This window comes from Drosophila miranda, chromosome XL (genome assembly GCF_003369915.1).
Source record: "Drosophila miranda strain MSH22 chromosome XL, D.miranda_PacBio2.1, whole genome shotgun sequence".
In the NCBI taxonomy this organism is placed as follows: domain Eukaryota; kingdom Metazoa; phylum Arthropoda; class Insecta; order Diptera; family Drosophilidae; genus Drosophila; species Drosophila miranda.
The window spans coordinates 22,888,666-22,904,119 of NC_046673.1; the positions used below are offsets into that span (position 1 = coordinate 22,888,666).

Below are 15,454 nucleotides of genomic sequence, written 5' to 3' on the forward strand. Positions count from 1 at the left end.
TTTGCCAAAAAAAGAAGAAGTTGAAAGTGAGCAGGGAAGTGCCCGAATGCCAATGGATGCCAATGGATGGCTATGGATGGCTTTGGGGTGCGAGTAATTGGCTCTAGAGCGCGGTCTGTGACAGCAGATATTAGCGCCCCCCAAAGGGGGGCCCCCCGTTTTGATGCGAGGAGTATGGTGGCAGGCGGCATGAGGCATGCGGGAGCTGGGTATAAATACCGCGTCAAATGAGGTTCAAATGGGAAACATCATCGGACTGGGACCCACATCGGTGCCAGCATCGGTGTGATTGACAGCAGAGCGGAGCAGAAACCGCTTCTGCTGTTAAGACAAACAATCTGGCGGTTTTTGTGGTTTTAAACAGGAACATGAAAAATGTCAATTTGACAGGAAACAACACGATGCGTGAGGCAGCAGCAGCAGCAGAGCACTCCTCCCACAGCTCCTGCCACAGCAACAGCTACAGCCATTCCTGGTCTCCAGTCTTTAAGTAGATTGTCGTGTCGAACTGACGACACAACGACTCTGCGGTCAGCACTCGAATTCGTAGAGCAGTGCCAACAGCCGTCCCAATACAATCCCAATCCCAATCCCAATCCAATGGCGATTGGCGATTGGCGACTGGCGACTGGCGATTCGTGTTCAGCTAACTGCAGGTTGAGTTTCTATTGAAAATTGTAACAAAAATGGTTTCTATTTTGTTCGTTCCTGGGCGGCTGCTGTTGCTGCTGTTGGTGGCTCTTCTGCTGAAGACCATAAGCAGCTACCGGGCCAACTCTCAGTCAACGGCTCACTTTAGTGCAGTTTGAAAATAGAATCAAGCGAAAAACACCACAAAGGCCCATAAACATAGCTCTTGAAAGAGAAAACCCCTGATCCGAGCAACGACGACTGGACACCCTTTTACGCCATCGTTTGGAGGGACTATCCCCAAAGGAACCCCCAACTGGAGATATTTAGTGATCTTAGAATCGCAAACTTTAATGGCCAGCAAGTGCTAAAGCCCCCCCTCTGTGGCTAGTGCTTCTGGTAGCTGGTACACCCTTCTGGTGAGGGTATGGCTAGGGGAATTACATGCTTACATACTAAATAGCCAACTGGATGGATGGAAATGGTCACCGAGAGAGAATAGCCGTAGACCATAGACCATAGACCGTGCCTCTGCATCTGGCCGACTCTTCTGTTTGTTTGGTCTCCGAAGCAGGAAGCCCAGAAGCGCACGCAGCAAACACCTTTTACAGAACTGGCCCAGAAAAGGCAACAAGTCAAAGAAGCAATTTCCAAGCGATTAGAATTGATTATAATTAGTTGAGAGCCACAGCCAGAGTCAGAGCCAGAAACAGGGAGGTATCTCCGCCTCTTCTGCTGGAAAATATTGTTATTTTTAGGGCTTCAGGGCTACATTTTCATTATTTTACGACTGATTGATGCACAAATGATGTATTATTTAATGCACTATTCTCTAAACTTAAAGACCGAATGGATTAGCATTCCTAGGCTCAGTTCTCATCTCCCCCTAAATGGGTATTTATCCCCTAAATGAGGGAAATACTTTCGTGGGCCCATCCACTGACAGGAATCCACTTCAGGGGCACTCGAAATTGCCAAGAGAAAAAAAAACATTGAGTGATGCAATGGACTGGAGTTCTTATGGAGTTCCCTTTTCCAACCTTTCCGACCAGAAAATGCAGCAGCAAATGGTTAATAACAAGACAGAGGAGGAGCAGGAGGAGGAGAAGGAGGGGCGGCCGAGGAGGAGGAGCACATCTTAAGTGCTGACTTATTAATGGACCACAGATGTGTGTGCACACACATCAGACAGGCCTCTTGCCTCATGCCTCACCATCCAGAAGAAGACAACATCGTTTTCCCTTCCTGGAAGGTCAGTCTCTCAGTCCCACGTACGAGAACCAGAAACGAGAGACAACAACAAAACCATCCATCCGCATATCGTATCGTATCGTGTGCACTGTGTCAACATGGATCGGGGTTTCTGATGACTCACGGCCAAGTTCGAATGTCACGACGGAGTCGCCACGGAATTGGGTTCGTGGTAAGCCGTGGTGGCTCTGGCTCTGTCTGTGTCTGGGCCGCCTCTTATCGTATCCGAAAAAACATTGCCCGGCTGCTCTCCAAAGATATCTTCGGTACACGACTTTTTGTCGCTCTGTTCCTCTGTTTTCCCCTGATTTTTTTTCTGGAAATATTTCATAGGGCTGTGGTCACATCAGGGAAAAACAGAGCGGGGAAAATACTCTTGCTCCTACTCTTAGCGACAAGCAATGACATGAAGAGGCTGCTGCCGTTAGATGATAAAAAAAAACCAACGTTTTGCCATCGAAATCTGCCATCCGCCTCTTTGCACCTAGAAGCCCGGCTTTATATCCAATTGATTCCTTCCTCATGACACTACGCGATACAGTGGCCAGAACAAAGGTTTTCGAATAAAGAATGTACTCGGGGGATGGGGGAAATCGCGGAATCATAAGAACAGAGATGTTCGAGGGAAAAGGTACATTAGAACTATCAAAAACCTATGACAGGGCATAAAATGAGAACAGATTTGCAATCAGGAACATATTCTGCACCACTAAGTGATCCCAGAGACACTAGACCAAACCGTCTTATGTGCAGATCCCAAGGAGTGTTGCAACCATGGACCGATCCATCCACTTTCCCAGAATAAATCTTTTTAGACGGTCTCTCATGACTACACATAAGAGTGCAATGATGGTTCATGTCTTTTCCGATTATACTTTAAAAATTACATCCCTAACCAAAGAGGTCTCATAGATTATCCAGTTCAGACCATAGGTATTCCTTGCATTACCTTACAATGAGCCTTTGTTTCCACTCAAAATCAAGTTCCAACTCTTTGAAGATCTATTCTTTTAGACCTAGTTTTGGAACCTTTTGCCACAGTGCAGCACGGGTCACAGATAAGGCCAGAGGAAGCGAATGAAAGGGTGAAAGGTTTTAGGGAAAACTTGCAAATTGTTGTCCACTTTTCGTGTTTTTCCATGCCATGTGGGGATCCCCCACAGCCCCAGAGCTGCCGCAGCCCGCATCTGGCTGGAGTTTTCGTCTTTCCCCGTACTCTTTTGGCATCACCATTTCCCCCGTCGCACCGCCCCACTTCACTCCGCTCTCCGTGCTGATGTTTTCTTTTGTAGGCTCGATGCGAATGAATCCTAAAAATGTCTGGCTGTCGGCTGGCCCTTTTTTTTGTCGGTTTCTGCTTTAAACTTGATTCATGACGGACGCCCGGGGGCGCCCTATATCGAGTATTTTTTTCAGTTCTGTTTCCCGGGGGACAGGGGGCCGGGGGGTCGGCATTCATGTGCATTTTCGGGGGCTTACCCGCTGGCGTGTTGATATGTTTATCAATGTTATTATTTATGTTTAGATTTGAATGTCAATGTCGAATTGGATCGAATCGGAATCCGAATCGGCACGGCATCGGCCTCGGCATCAGCATCCACTGCAGAGGAGAGTGGAGCGGAGTGTGGAGTGGAGTGTGTCTCGAGGGATCGATGTTCAGGGGTTTACACTCCACTCGCATTGTGCGCGCACTTTGAACTTTGATGGCATTAAGTTGTCAATTTGCGTTTTGACTTACCAAAGACATAAATCGGAGGCGACAGCGACGGCGACAGGCGCCTATAGTCTGTCTGCACACAGAGAGAAAAAGGGCAAAGGAGGTGCCAAGGAAATGTGGAGTGGAGAGATAGCCGATTGCCCAGAAGCCACTGAAGAGCTATTTGACAATGAGAAGAGTGGAACTCAGGGCTTGGACCCCTTCTGGGTCATACCATGACTTTTGGATAATCCAGAGATCCCCCATTATCCTCTAGTTCAAAATCTCGAGGCTTTGGCTCTTCTTTTCCATCTTTTCTTCAGTGTAGCCTCCTTCTCCTCCAAATGAACAGGACTTATCTTGTAGATTGTGAAATGTTCTTTTTGTGGGCATGTGGGCGTCGATTGGTTGCTCCTTGGTGGGGCATAGGCATCATAGGCCCCCGTCTGCACCTTCTCCGCTCTGTTACTCACGCGAGAACAAAGGAACAAATGACTCCCTTATTGTTAATTTCTATTGTCTAAAACAATTCAAGGAACATCCATCGCACAGCAAGAACAATTTTGGCAGAAAATTAATTATTTCGGAAAACCTATGCGCTGTGAGAGTTTTCCTCACTTTTCGAACACGAGACGATGATGTTCTATGGGTTTTCCCATAGCCAAAAACAACCTCCAGCTCTTTTTGTATTTTTCAAAATTCTCCAACTTCATTTTGTACGACTTTTTGTGCTCGAACTTTGTTTTAATTGATTTTGGATTCACTTTTTCCAGCAAAATCTCCAGCCCGAAAAAAAAAACTTGTTCGGAAAGTGAAAACGAGAACATTAAGAGAGTGGGCAAAAGGGAAAGAGGGAAAGGGGGAGAGAGGGAGAGAAGTAAAAGTGAAAATGATTAGCAAGATGAAGAGTAGAAGATGATGAGGAAGGGAGGGTAGGGGGAGGTGGAGGGGGGAACAGCAGAAGACAGTAAAGAAATGTAAAAAGAAATTAATTTCCATTGAAAATTCCAAATGCCACTCGAAGGGGGGCTGGCTCCAAGAAGAGGGACGCAGGGAAGCAGGGAAGGAAGGGAGCCAGGGCCAGCAGCAGAAGGCAAACATTCGAAAGACAAAGAAATTTTTTAATTGATTTCACTTAAAGCACCAAAAAATACAACACAAAACACACAAAAACAACAGCAGCCAAGAAGTCCAACTCCAAGCCAATGCCCGAGATGCCAAAGAAGAAGGAAAAGTACCAACAACAGTTGAATTTTTTTCTCTTTCGGCTCTTTTTGGATTGTATTTTTAATTTGTTTGGAGTTTTTTATTTTTGTCTTGTATTTTGGGGGGAAAGGGAAAGGCCAGCACCAGTGCCAGTGCCAGTGCCAGTCTCCCAAGTTCCAGAGACACGCACTTGACCACTCAAAAGTCAACCGAGAGCCGGCCGCGCGAGAGATGAGCCCCATAAGCGCATCCCATCCCCGTTGGCCCATTCCCCGATCCGCATTCGGGGTTCCGGCCAAGTGCGGGGCCTAATTGGCCATTATGTGGGGCCCAAGCAACGCTCGAGTGGGGGCGGCTAATTAAAAGTGGCGTGAAATACAATTTGCCAAAACAGAACAGGCCAGAAGCCAAAGCTTTCGGATATTCCTTTCTCTGGTACTGCCTCTAAAGAAATTTTCTTTCGTTCGTTCGCTTAGAGTGGGGGGATCGTATCGTGCACTTGTCACCCAAGAGTGAAATATTCCCACCAGGCGGTCCCGTCCGGTCTGTCCCCTGACCTCAGACACAAAAACCCCACACAGAAAATTCAAAATAGAAATAGAAAATTTCTCGAAAATAAAACCAAATTTCGGATAACCGAAAACCGAATGTCAATGGAAATTTACCAAAAGAATTACCCAAAAACCGAAAACCAAAGATAAACCATGGAAATCGTGTTCGTGTCTCTATGTAAATTCCCTTAAAAGAGAGAGAGGGAGACCAGTCGACAATGCATTTCTCATAGGGTCATTAATCATCCGCACGCACTCCCCATTCATGCCTTAGTCGCACGGGCGGGTCCGAAGAGAACTCGGCAAGAGTCCAGTTTTCAGTTTCACAAAGAAAACCCAAATTCATCGAAGAATACCATGAATTTTCCAGTTTTTACTTAGAAATTATTCTTTTTTCTCAGTGCATCTTTGATCTTCGGGAAACACCTTACCTCGCTTATTTATGCCTTGCGATCGAATGCCACCATCTAACGCGTCTGAAATGTTGCGCCACACTTTATGTGCGATCAGTGGGGTATTGCCACAACGAGGTGGAGCTTAGCAACACGTCGGAGCCGTGCAAAATGTTGCCAAGCACCATCACGTTCTGCTAATGCCCCTTGTGCTTTGCGTGTTTCCAGCAACATGGAATGGGCCACATTTCAAGAAGAAGGAAGAAGGGTAGTGATAACCGATATATATTTGTTCTATGTATATGGGCACGAAACTAGTCTCTTGTTATTTTCCCCATTATTTATAGGCAGCTCAGCAGAGGGTATATAGGGTATCCCAGTGCCCGTACTCGACAAATGCCTAGCAGTGCAACAGGTTTACCCGAGCAACATGAGTGCGGACTGCCAGCAACATTTGTGTTGCATGGGCAACATTTACGGAGTTTGTGACGTAGGGCGCGAGCAGCGACCGAACCGATCGTATGGGAAATGCACGGCCTTGCCCGCCTCAATCTTTCTCGGGCCGCGAAAAATGAAACAACAGCAAATACACACACACATATTGTCGAGTGTTTGTTGCTAATAAACAACCATAAACAGCAACTGTGAACGTTTAACGGTAACGGTGCGTGCGCAGGCGTGCGATCTGCCAGAGGAGGGGGAGAGGGAGAGACCCAAGCAGCCACAGCCAACAATAATAACAACAACAGCAACAGCAAGTGCTTCCCATAGAAAGAGGAGAGGAGGATGAGATCCACAATCCATTTCCATTTCTATTTCTGTTTCTTTTTCGTTTTTCGGAACAAGAAAAGAGAGAGAGAGAGACAGAGAGACATGTGCAATCGGCCAGAACGTGCATTTTTCAAATAAAACATTAATATCATCATCCATTCTTCAATAATTCATGATCTCTTCTGCTGCGGCGGAGAGGAGTTCGAGTTCGTGCGGCGCGCCAAAAACAAAAAACAAAAAGCAAAAACGATTCCGAGTAAATTTCTTCGTTTCGAATAAAACGCTTTTCCGTGTGCATTTCTCTTTTGTCGTGGAATTGGATTGCGTTCGATACGAAACAGAACTATGTATGTTTGACCCGATTCCCGTATTCAAAATAATTGTGACCGAAGAATGAGTAGACTCAAAAGAGAGGAGGAGGGAAACAAAATAGAAGAAAGACTCCACTCCCGCGATATCTGTGTGAAGGGAAACAAAAAGAAAAACATAAAATACATATATATATTATGTATATATTTGTATACCGATGATGTATGGGGAATGTACGGGATGTTGGGAAATATTGTTGTGCATGCTATGGCTCTTAGGACCGATAGAACCTACTCTAAAATACGAACACAATCTTGAACACTGAACAATAACTAAACCTCAATAGTCGTACCCTTTCGTATACCCTCTTTTTTTTTTTTACAAAAAAGTGTAATTCAAAAAACTATCGAGTGTTTTCAGAAGTTCCCTTCCATAAAGTGCTTCAGATCTTCAGATAAATAATTCTAATAATTTTTTGTTTGTTTTCCTCTCTATTTTCTCCCACAGTTATTTGTTGTTCTTGTCCCACTGTGCACTGTGCAACACGAATTCAATTTATTTCGCATTTTTTTTGTGAGTGTGTGTCTTGTTTCTTTGTGAACGAATACCGTGTGAATACCGCGTGAATACCCCTTCAGCGAGGAGCGAGCGTACTTTTGTGCGGCAGTGTGCGTGCGCCATGTGAGTGAGTGGAGCGGGAGAGGCACCTGTTACAGTGTTACAGTTACAGTGCGTGTCATAATGATAGCGACAAAGGCCACAAAAGCCGCCGCCGCATCGGCCATAAAATGAAAGCCGAGGCAGCCCCCAGCAGCAGCAGCAGCCCCCCTAGGAGGAGGTCCACCGAAATAATTAAACAAATTTTAGATCGATATTCAAATACGGACTTCGAGTCCGGACAAAACCAGATAGTTCCAATAAAAAACAAAAACAAAAACTACGACAGAGAAGTGTGTGTTTTTTAGAGCGAGAACAAAAAGAACAAAAAGCGAACCGAAAATCCGAATCAAAATCAAAATTTGTGTTCAATATTTATATATATGCTAATTTATTTTTACAATAATTTGGTATTAACCCACAAAAGCCAAACACAACAATAACAAAAACAAAAACACACCAACGACAAAAGAGTGAAAGATAAAAACAACAACGAAAGAGCGGAGAGAGAGAGCAAAGGCAGAAGAGCAACGTAAAAGCAAAAGCAAAAGCAAAAGCACGCGGACGGCAGGGAGATCTTTCTCGTTTCGCGCGCGGGATATAAAAACACAGCAAAAGTAAGTGGAATTATACGCATAATTATACCCTATAAAGAGGCCCCAACAGAGGTCGCACGGCACCCACCCCCTGTCTGTCTGTCCTTGGATGATTTTGGGATAAGCTCTACCCACAAAAAGAACCCTTTTATACCATGTACTAATGGTACTCCCTGGCTCTAGATCTTCTTTTAAGGAAACCTATGTCTTGGCTTTATCTCACCACAAATACTCTTTTGTTTTTCCCAGATAATCCAACAATTAGTAGGTATTTCAATACCTAGACTCTCCCCTCCCTGAGTGATCTTCATTCATAGGGTATTTCCCGCCTCGATCCTCCATAGTTGATTCATCTTTCTCCCTTGTTTTATATTTTATTTCACTGCCATTATGTGTGTTTTTTATAATTCTCTTCTTTTTATTGGTTTTTTTTTCTCCTTTTCGCTGGATGAAACATGTTTTTAATGCAAATTCAATTAAAACCAAAGGCAGGCGAAATTTCTTTACGCCTCGAATGCGAATCCGAATCCGAACTCGAAGGCGGATTTTGGGCGAGTCTTAAATGAAATGTATGTATTTTTTTCGGTATTTTCTGGGTTTTGCGTGTGCCTCGTATTTCATATCATTTGGAGGGCTGATGGTGGGCTTATCCGCGACGATGGTTTTCCCTCCCGCTGTGGCCCGATGTTGACCTTCTGACGGCTGTGGCTATGGCTATGGCTATGGCTATGGCTGTGGCCTAATTGTATGGGAAAATGCGAGGCTTTGCAGGGATCCTGGGGTTTGATCCTCTGATTCCATGCAGATCGTGGCTATTGGGAAAGGTCAATGGACTGAGTGAAACGAATCGTCTAAAAGGGTATCTAAATGGGAAGGGTAGCCACATGTCGTGGTGTTTGTGTGGCTTTGATGCTTTGAAGGCTGGAATTTGTCAATTTCCCAACAAACTTTAGTCGGAATGGTACTTTGAAAGCTTAAGATAGAACGAATCATGAACAAAAATAGCTTTTATCTCAATCTCTGATTCTCATTAAAACCACAATCGACAAAGACCTGCACATACACATATGAATTCTTCAGAGCCACCAAAACGCATATCCGATCCAACGATCCACTCGGGATCCATAACCATATACGTAGACCGTCCACAATGACCGAAAGGGAAAGCAATCCCTGTTTGAGAACCCATACCATGTGATCTAACACCATTTCCACACAGCATCCACAATCCACAAAGTTCGTACCACAAATGAATCCCTAGGAATAATCCCTGAATTGTATTGCGTATTTTCTTGAATTTTTGGAATATTTCCATTCAAAATTCACATGGGAATCCAATCCAATATTCCCAATCAAGAGAAGAGTTTGCTTGCCCAATTCTGTGGCTGATGATTGACCCCATTTGACCCCTTTTTGCGCGGTATCTTATCAGAACTGAAATTTTCGAGCATTTGCGAAAACAACAAAACGATCATCACATGACGATCGTCAGATGGGTTCCATGCAGATGGGTTCTACGAGTGTATGATGCTGAAGATGATGTCACTCGCAGACTGTATATAGAGTGATACTCTATCAGTGCCACCGGTGGCTCACCGATCAAGCGATCACTTCCGTTTGAAAGGAGAGAGAGAGAGAGAGAGAGAGAGAGGAGGAATCCCTCGAAACAGTTAAGCAGATTCCCGCATAAAAGCCGAAAATAATTGCATTCAACCAAGCGGCAACCCTCGAAAATTGTTGACATCCGAAGTGCCACAAAATCCACACCACACCGAAATTTGAAGTTCAAAAGTCATTAAAGGCATTAGAAAGTGTTGCAAACAGGGGCACGAGCACGAGGGGCGCACTCAAATGGATGGAATGGAATGGGTGATGGGGCACGATAATTGAATGGCTAAAGGGGCACCCGCACCCGCACCCAGCGCCCAGCACCCACGTGAAATGAAATCCGACAACCGTCGAAAAATAAACGAATACATCACGAAATTCTATTTGCAGGCGGCAGGCGGCAGGCGGCTGTCCGGCATTTCGGCATTCAAATGGTCAAAAGAGCAATGAATGAAGGGGATGAATGTTTCGAATGAATATATCCCTTGAGGAAAGCATAATATGAATGTGCGGTGCCTGTTGCGGTGCCTCTTGCGGTGGTACGTGCCTGGGACCCCGAAAACGCTGTGTTTGCATTGGAATTTTCCTTCATTTTCCCACTTAATTCTCCGCGAAAATGGCGATCGCCCACAGATGAGTGCTTCCGAGAAACAGTAAAGATAGATTCGATTCGGCGGAAAGAGCCAGAAGGAAAATGATTATCGATTGAATACCTACAGGGGGATTCTGTGGAATATTCAAAGTATTCATTCATTTATTCACTTGTTGAGCACGTTTTCTTTTTCTCTTTGTATTTTTTTGGCTAATAAGGCGGGCATTTCGTGTTGCCGTTAGACTTGGCTGCCTCCTCCCTCCACGCACCGTCGTCTCTGCCTCGCTTTTCCATCTCATGTGCAACGTAGCGTTTCACAGGTCTGCTCTTCTGCTCGCTCCCCCCGCTGCCCCGTGGGTTATTTAACCATGAAGCAGGGGCGGGGGCGGGGGCGGGGGCAGGGGCAGGGGCAGGGGCAGGGGCAGGTGCAGATGAGGGACATGTGTGGGATGGGACGGGGTGGCGAGGGGCAAGGGTCTGGGTTCGGTGGGGGCTGTGGCTGAGTCATCGTCGAAGTCAAACGCGTAGCACGGGACCGACCGCCTAAAACCAGCGAAGCGTCAAAGTGTCGACGAAACAGGTGGTGCCTCCAGGTAGCACGAGGGCCAGGGAGTTGGGGCGGTGGCGGGGGCAGAGAGAGAGAGAGAGAGAGCGAGAGACAGTGACTCTGATTGTGGCAGAGCGCATGTTACGCTTTTGTGGTTATTGCTGTTGTTGCCACAGCCACTGCCACTGCCACACGGCTCTTGTTTGGGGGGCAAGCGGAAGCAGTAATCAGTTTTTGGCCGCCGTACAAACGCCTCCCTGCCGCTTGCCCCACCAACGAGGGGCCTCTGCCACGGCCTCTCTGGCTTCTACCTGCCCCTTCCACACGCACAGGTGCACCGTCTCCACCGCCCCATCCGTCTGCCCCCATTGCCGCTATTGCAATGCGATTTTTTATTGTTCTTGTTTGAAGCCTCCACTCCACTCCAGAGTCCCCTCCCCCGGTTCCCCCTAGTACCCCCCCCAGTCGATACCCATTCTGTTGGTAATTTCCATTACGGGCCATGGCCAAGCATACCCTTTCCTGTGGAGAGTATTGCGGCTGTGGGGCAGCACTTGGAACCACTCTGTACCACCACTCTCTATAACGATCCTTAAGTTGTATCTTTAAGGTGGACATTTTAGGCGCGTGTATCCTTTCGTTTATGGGCAATTTGCACAACAAATCAATGCCATTTGGCATCGCTCGCTACGGACGTGCCTTGCAACATTTCGCAGGCATTTTGCGAATGATTTATGACCACGATTCGTAGGGGAACACCCTATTCGAATGGAATCATCGAACGATGATTCGGAGAATAATGCCTGATCGTACCTGGATCCCAACGAACCTTCAAGTGTATCTAAATTTTCGACTTGCAGCAGGAGAGAGAGAGAGAGAGAGAGGATTAGCCTTTCTTTCTTTCTGTCTGTCTGTCTGTCTGGCTTCCTTACGACGACGACGATGATGATGATGATTCCTGTTCCTGCCTTCAGTTCTGGTTGGAGCCTCCCCTTGAGAGTACGCAAGAAGCCCGGATGAGGGGCCTGGGGGGGGCTAAGGGGGAGTCGCCGCCGCCACCTTCTTCCGTTCCGCAGTCGCGTTCCAGTTGAATGCGTCGCTGCCGCTGGTGCCGCTGCCGCTGCTGCTGCTGCCGCTTCTGCTTCCGCTTACAATTCTTTTTTATTACACTTTATTACACATTTTATATTCCACCTTTCCGTTTTCATTTCTATTTTCCCCTGCCTCTTCTCTCTTTTTCTTTCCTTTTTGGATAAATGATTTAATTATTTTTTATTTTTCATGCGTTGTAGCAGCAGCACAGGGGACAGGGGGGCAGGTCGAATAGGTGCCGTAGGTCAGAGGTGCATAAAAATAGACAGAAAATTAAACGGTGTCCGCAACCGCAAATGTGACAAGCACTTAATTTTCCTGTTTGTGGAATATGAGAGCCAAAATGCAGCAGCAGCAAAGAGGACGGGGGCGGGGGGCGGGGGTCAATGGTTGTTGCTGCCACACAGCAGTGTGTGGCAGGGTCCCAGTGCCATGTCCAGGCGACAACAAATAATCGAATGACAGGATGCAATAGCATTCGTGATTCTTTTGGGTGATTCATGGTAAATGAAGAGTGAATGCATTGAATAAATGAATGGAATATGGCGAAAATCCCGATTATCCCACCACTTAAGAGAGTCGCGATTCCTAAGATCTATCTGTTATTTATTTATGGAATTGAGTACTTTTCAAACGTACATCAAATGTACATCCATGAGAGACACATTTGTGAGTGCCCTTTCGTGGGGTAAAGAATGCATTCTTTTGCTGAAACATTCATTATTTTATTCATTTCATTTCCAGTTCCCCCCAAAGAAACCCTGGTCTGAAATGAGTAATCATTCATTTATAGCATGAATACCAGATGTTATTCACAGACGAAGCATTCCTTAATGAAGAATGAACTCTTGAAACACAACATTTGATATCCATATTCCTCCCTCAATCACTCAATCATTCACTCCACAGCCGAACGAATGATGATTCACTTTATTCACACAGCCATACATAAATCGATGTTCCCCGTAAATGTTCCTCTTTTCTCTTGGTTTCAGAATCCGATTCGCAGCAGAACTTTGACAATTTTGTGGGGTCTGTATGCAAAGCTGTTCATCGCTTTCCCACATGTTTGTTCGTGTTTGGGTGCCACGGTTGCCTGCGGGGCAGGTGGGGCATTTGGGGCATGGTGTGAAAGCATATGTTTTCGGACAATGCCATCGCTTTGCCCTCAGACGGACCGGACCGGACCGGACCGGACCCAGTGCCAGTGTCAGTGTCCATTCTCTTCCACCACTGCTGACACGTTCTTTGAGCTCCGCCTTCTGCCAGAGGCCTCCACCTCCACCTCCGCCACCGCTGCCTACTGCTCCCATCTCCAACCCCCCCTCTCTGCCTCCCTCAGGCATCACATTTTACATGGCAACTTTTCGCGGGGCTGTAGTTGTTGGTGTAACTATTATAATTGTTGTTGTTGTTGTTGGAGTTGTGGCAATGGGGGTACAGGGGTTGGGGCTGGGGCTGGGAGGAGGGTTACAGCTGTTCTGCGGTATCCCGTGCCATGTTTTTTGGGGTTTGACAATTCTCTCGCTTTTCCGGTGGCTTTTTGGCATATTTTCATATCATATGTGGATGTCCCACCCACTCTATATCCTCTCCCCCTCTGCCCCTCTCTCGTTATCCTCCCCTTCTATTGGTCTCCTTTTTTTTTCTGTTGTTTCTGTTGTTCTCTGATATTTTGTACTTGTTTATGCCCCCGTATTCCGTGTAGTGTAGTGTTGCCGCAGTGTTGTTAAGCCAGTGTTGCCATATTTCTTGTTGTTGTTGTTGAAGCCCAGGGTTGCCGCCTGGTGCAGCCAGTGTTGCCATTGCTGCCGCTGCTGCTTCTGCTTCTTTTGTGCTGTTGTTGCAGTTGTTTATTATGCAGTATGTTGCACGTTTTGGGGTTTTTCATTTTATGACAGCGACAACAACGCAGCCACCAGCCACCAGCCACCGAGGAGCGGAGGGGAGCCCGAGCGTGGCCCCCGAGGGCGTGCTGAACACAACAGAGAGACTGCCACAGCAGCAGAAACAACAACAATGAAACTCGCAACAACAAACCAACAAACCAACAAACAAACAAACAGCAACATAAGCCAATGATGAGCTTATTACAAGCGACCGGCAAAAAATTACCAAAACACAATCATGAAAATGATGGAAAAACACCAGAGAGAGAGAGCGCGAGCGAGATAGAGAGAGGGCTAGAGGGCTAGAGAGAGGTAGAAAATAAACAGCCATCAAATGTTGATACATTTTAAAGGTTTTGCGCATAAAAACACGACTTTGGAGAACTTTAAGGGGAGATTCAATAACAGGGGAATGATAGAAACAGATATCGGTGGATATAGTCCATGGAAATCGTTGAAATGTTGGAAATATTTGCAGAATTGTCTCATATTTCGCCAGAAAAAAATAACATAGGGAAAAGAATCACGTCTCGACTTCAATTAAATATTCGGAAATATTTGAAATTAAATATAATTCACTTTGAACCAAACATAAATGTACGACGTGGGAAATATGAATACATTTAATCTGATAGTAAAAAATATTTTTTTTAGTTCTGAAATAATTTTTTTTTAATATAATATATTATATGATATATAATCAAAAATATAACTAAAATTTTCTATAAATATAGAAATATAATTTTCAAAAATATTTAAATTCAAAATTAAAAAAAAAAAATCATATTAATGTTAAATTTGGTGGGAAAACACCTTTTCTTTTTACAATTTCCACGCTCGATTTGAATAGTTATAGGGAGTTTTATAACAGTTTCAGTGATTTGTTCTCTCTGTGTAGAATTACAAATCGGAAGCGATAAAAGTCGAATGAGTTTGGGGTTCTCTGAATGAGTGCAATAAATGATACGAGTATGGAATCCATGGAATCCGTAAAAACCCACCTTCCTTCCATGGGGGGAGCTTGTGGAACTTTGGATAACTCCATCACATATGACACGATGGTGTTTTTCTGTTTGTGTGTTGGTTGTGGGATCTCTGCCCCTTCCACTGTCCCTGCCCCTGCCCCTACCCGTCTGCCTCATCGCATGTGATGCATGATTATTTGCATTTTCAGTCGCGGATGGGGCGGTGTGGATGCAACGCACATGTTGTAGTGGCATAATGGCATGCAACATGACCGACTGACAGCGGAGCCAGAACCAGATCCAACCGCCAAAGGGCCCCCACGAGACTCCAAACAATGGGACACGAAACACTTGCAACAGCAGCGGCACCAACGATTCGTTGAAATCATGTGAGAAATGTATTAAAATTTGTTGCGACAGCGAAATGCTAGCAACATCAGCAGCACCCCCCATGCCCCGTGCCCCATTCCCCCCCATTCCACCGATCTGTGTGGCATGGCACCCACGCCAATGCCAGCGTCCAAAGCGGGGCCAAAGTTTGCTGCAGCTGCAACAGTTGTTGCTGCTTCTGCTGCTGCTGCTGCTGCCGTTGCTGTGTGTGGCATCTTCTGGAGCGGATTCCCATGAACCCCCCCAATGATGGCGCCCTGGAGGCGGAGGCGGAGGCGGAGGCGGGGGGTCGTGTGACCACGAATGCGCTGA

At 45.9% G+C, this 15,454-nt stretch overlaps 1 protein-coding gene across 4 annotated transcripts in view; it reads left to right on the forward strand.

Moving 5' to 3' along the window:
* The first annotated feature begins 6,228 nt into the window (after window positions 1–6,228).
* Window positions 6,229–15,454, forward strand: part of LOC108162715 (protein folded gastrulation) — a 35,156-nt gene continuing 25,930 nt past the window's right edge. For 2 of the 4 annotated variants that reach the window (XM_017297582.2, XM_017297590.2), the window contains exons 1-2: window positions 6,229–6,390; window positions 7,314–8,080. The gene's annotated coding sequence lies outside the window, so the exon portion shown is untranslated. Of the gene's footprint in view, window positions 6,391–6,566; window positions 6,845–7,313; window positions 8,081–15,454 lie in introns of those variants that run through there. The other 2 variants (XM_033386262.1, XM_033386268.1) reach the window with 2 other exon arrangements.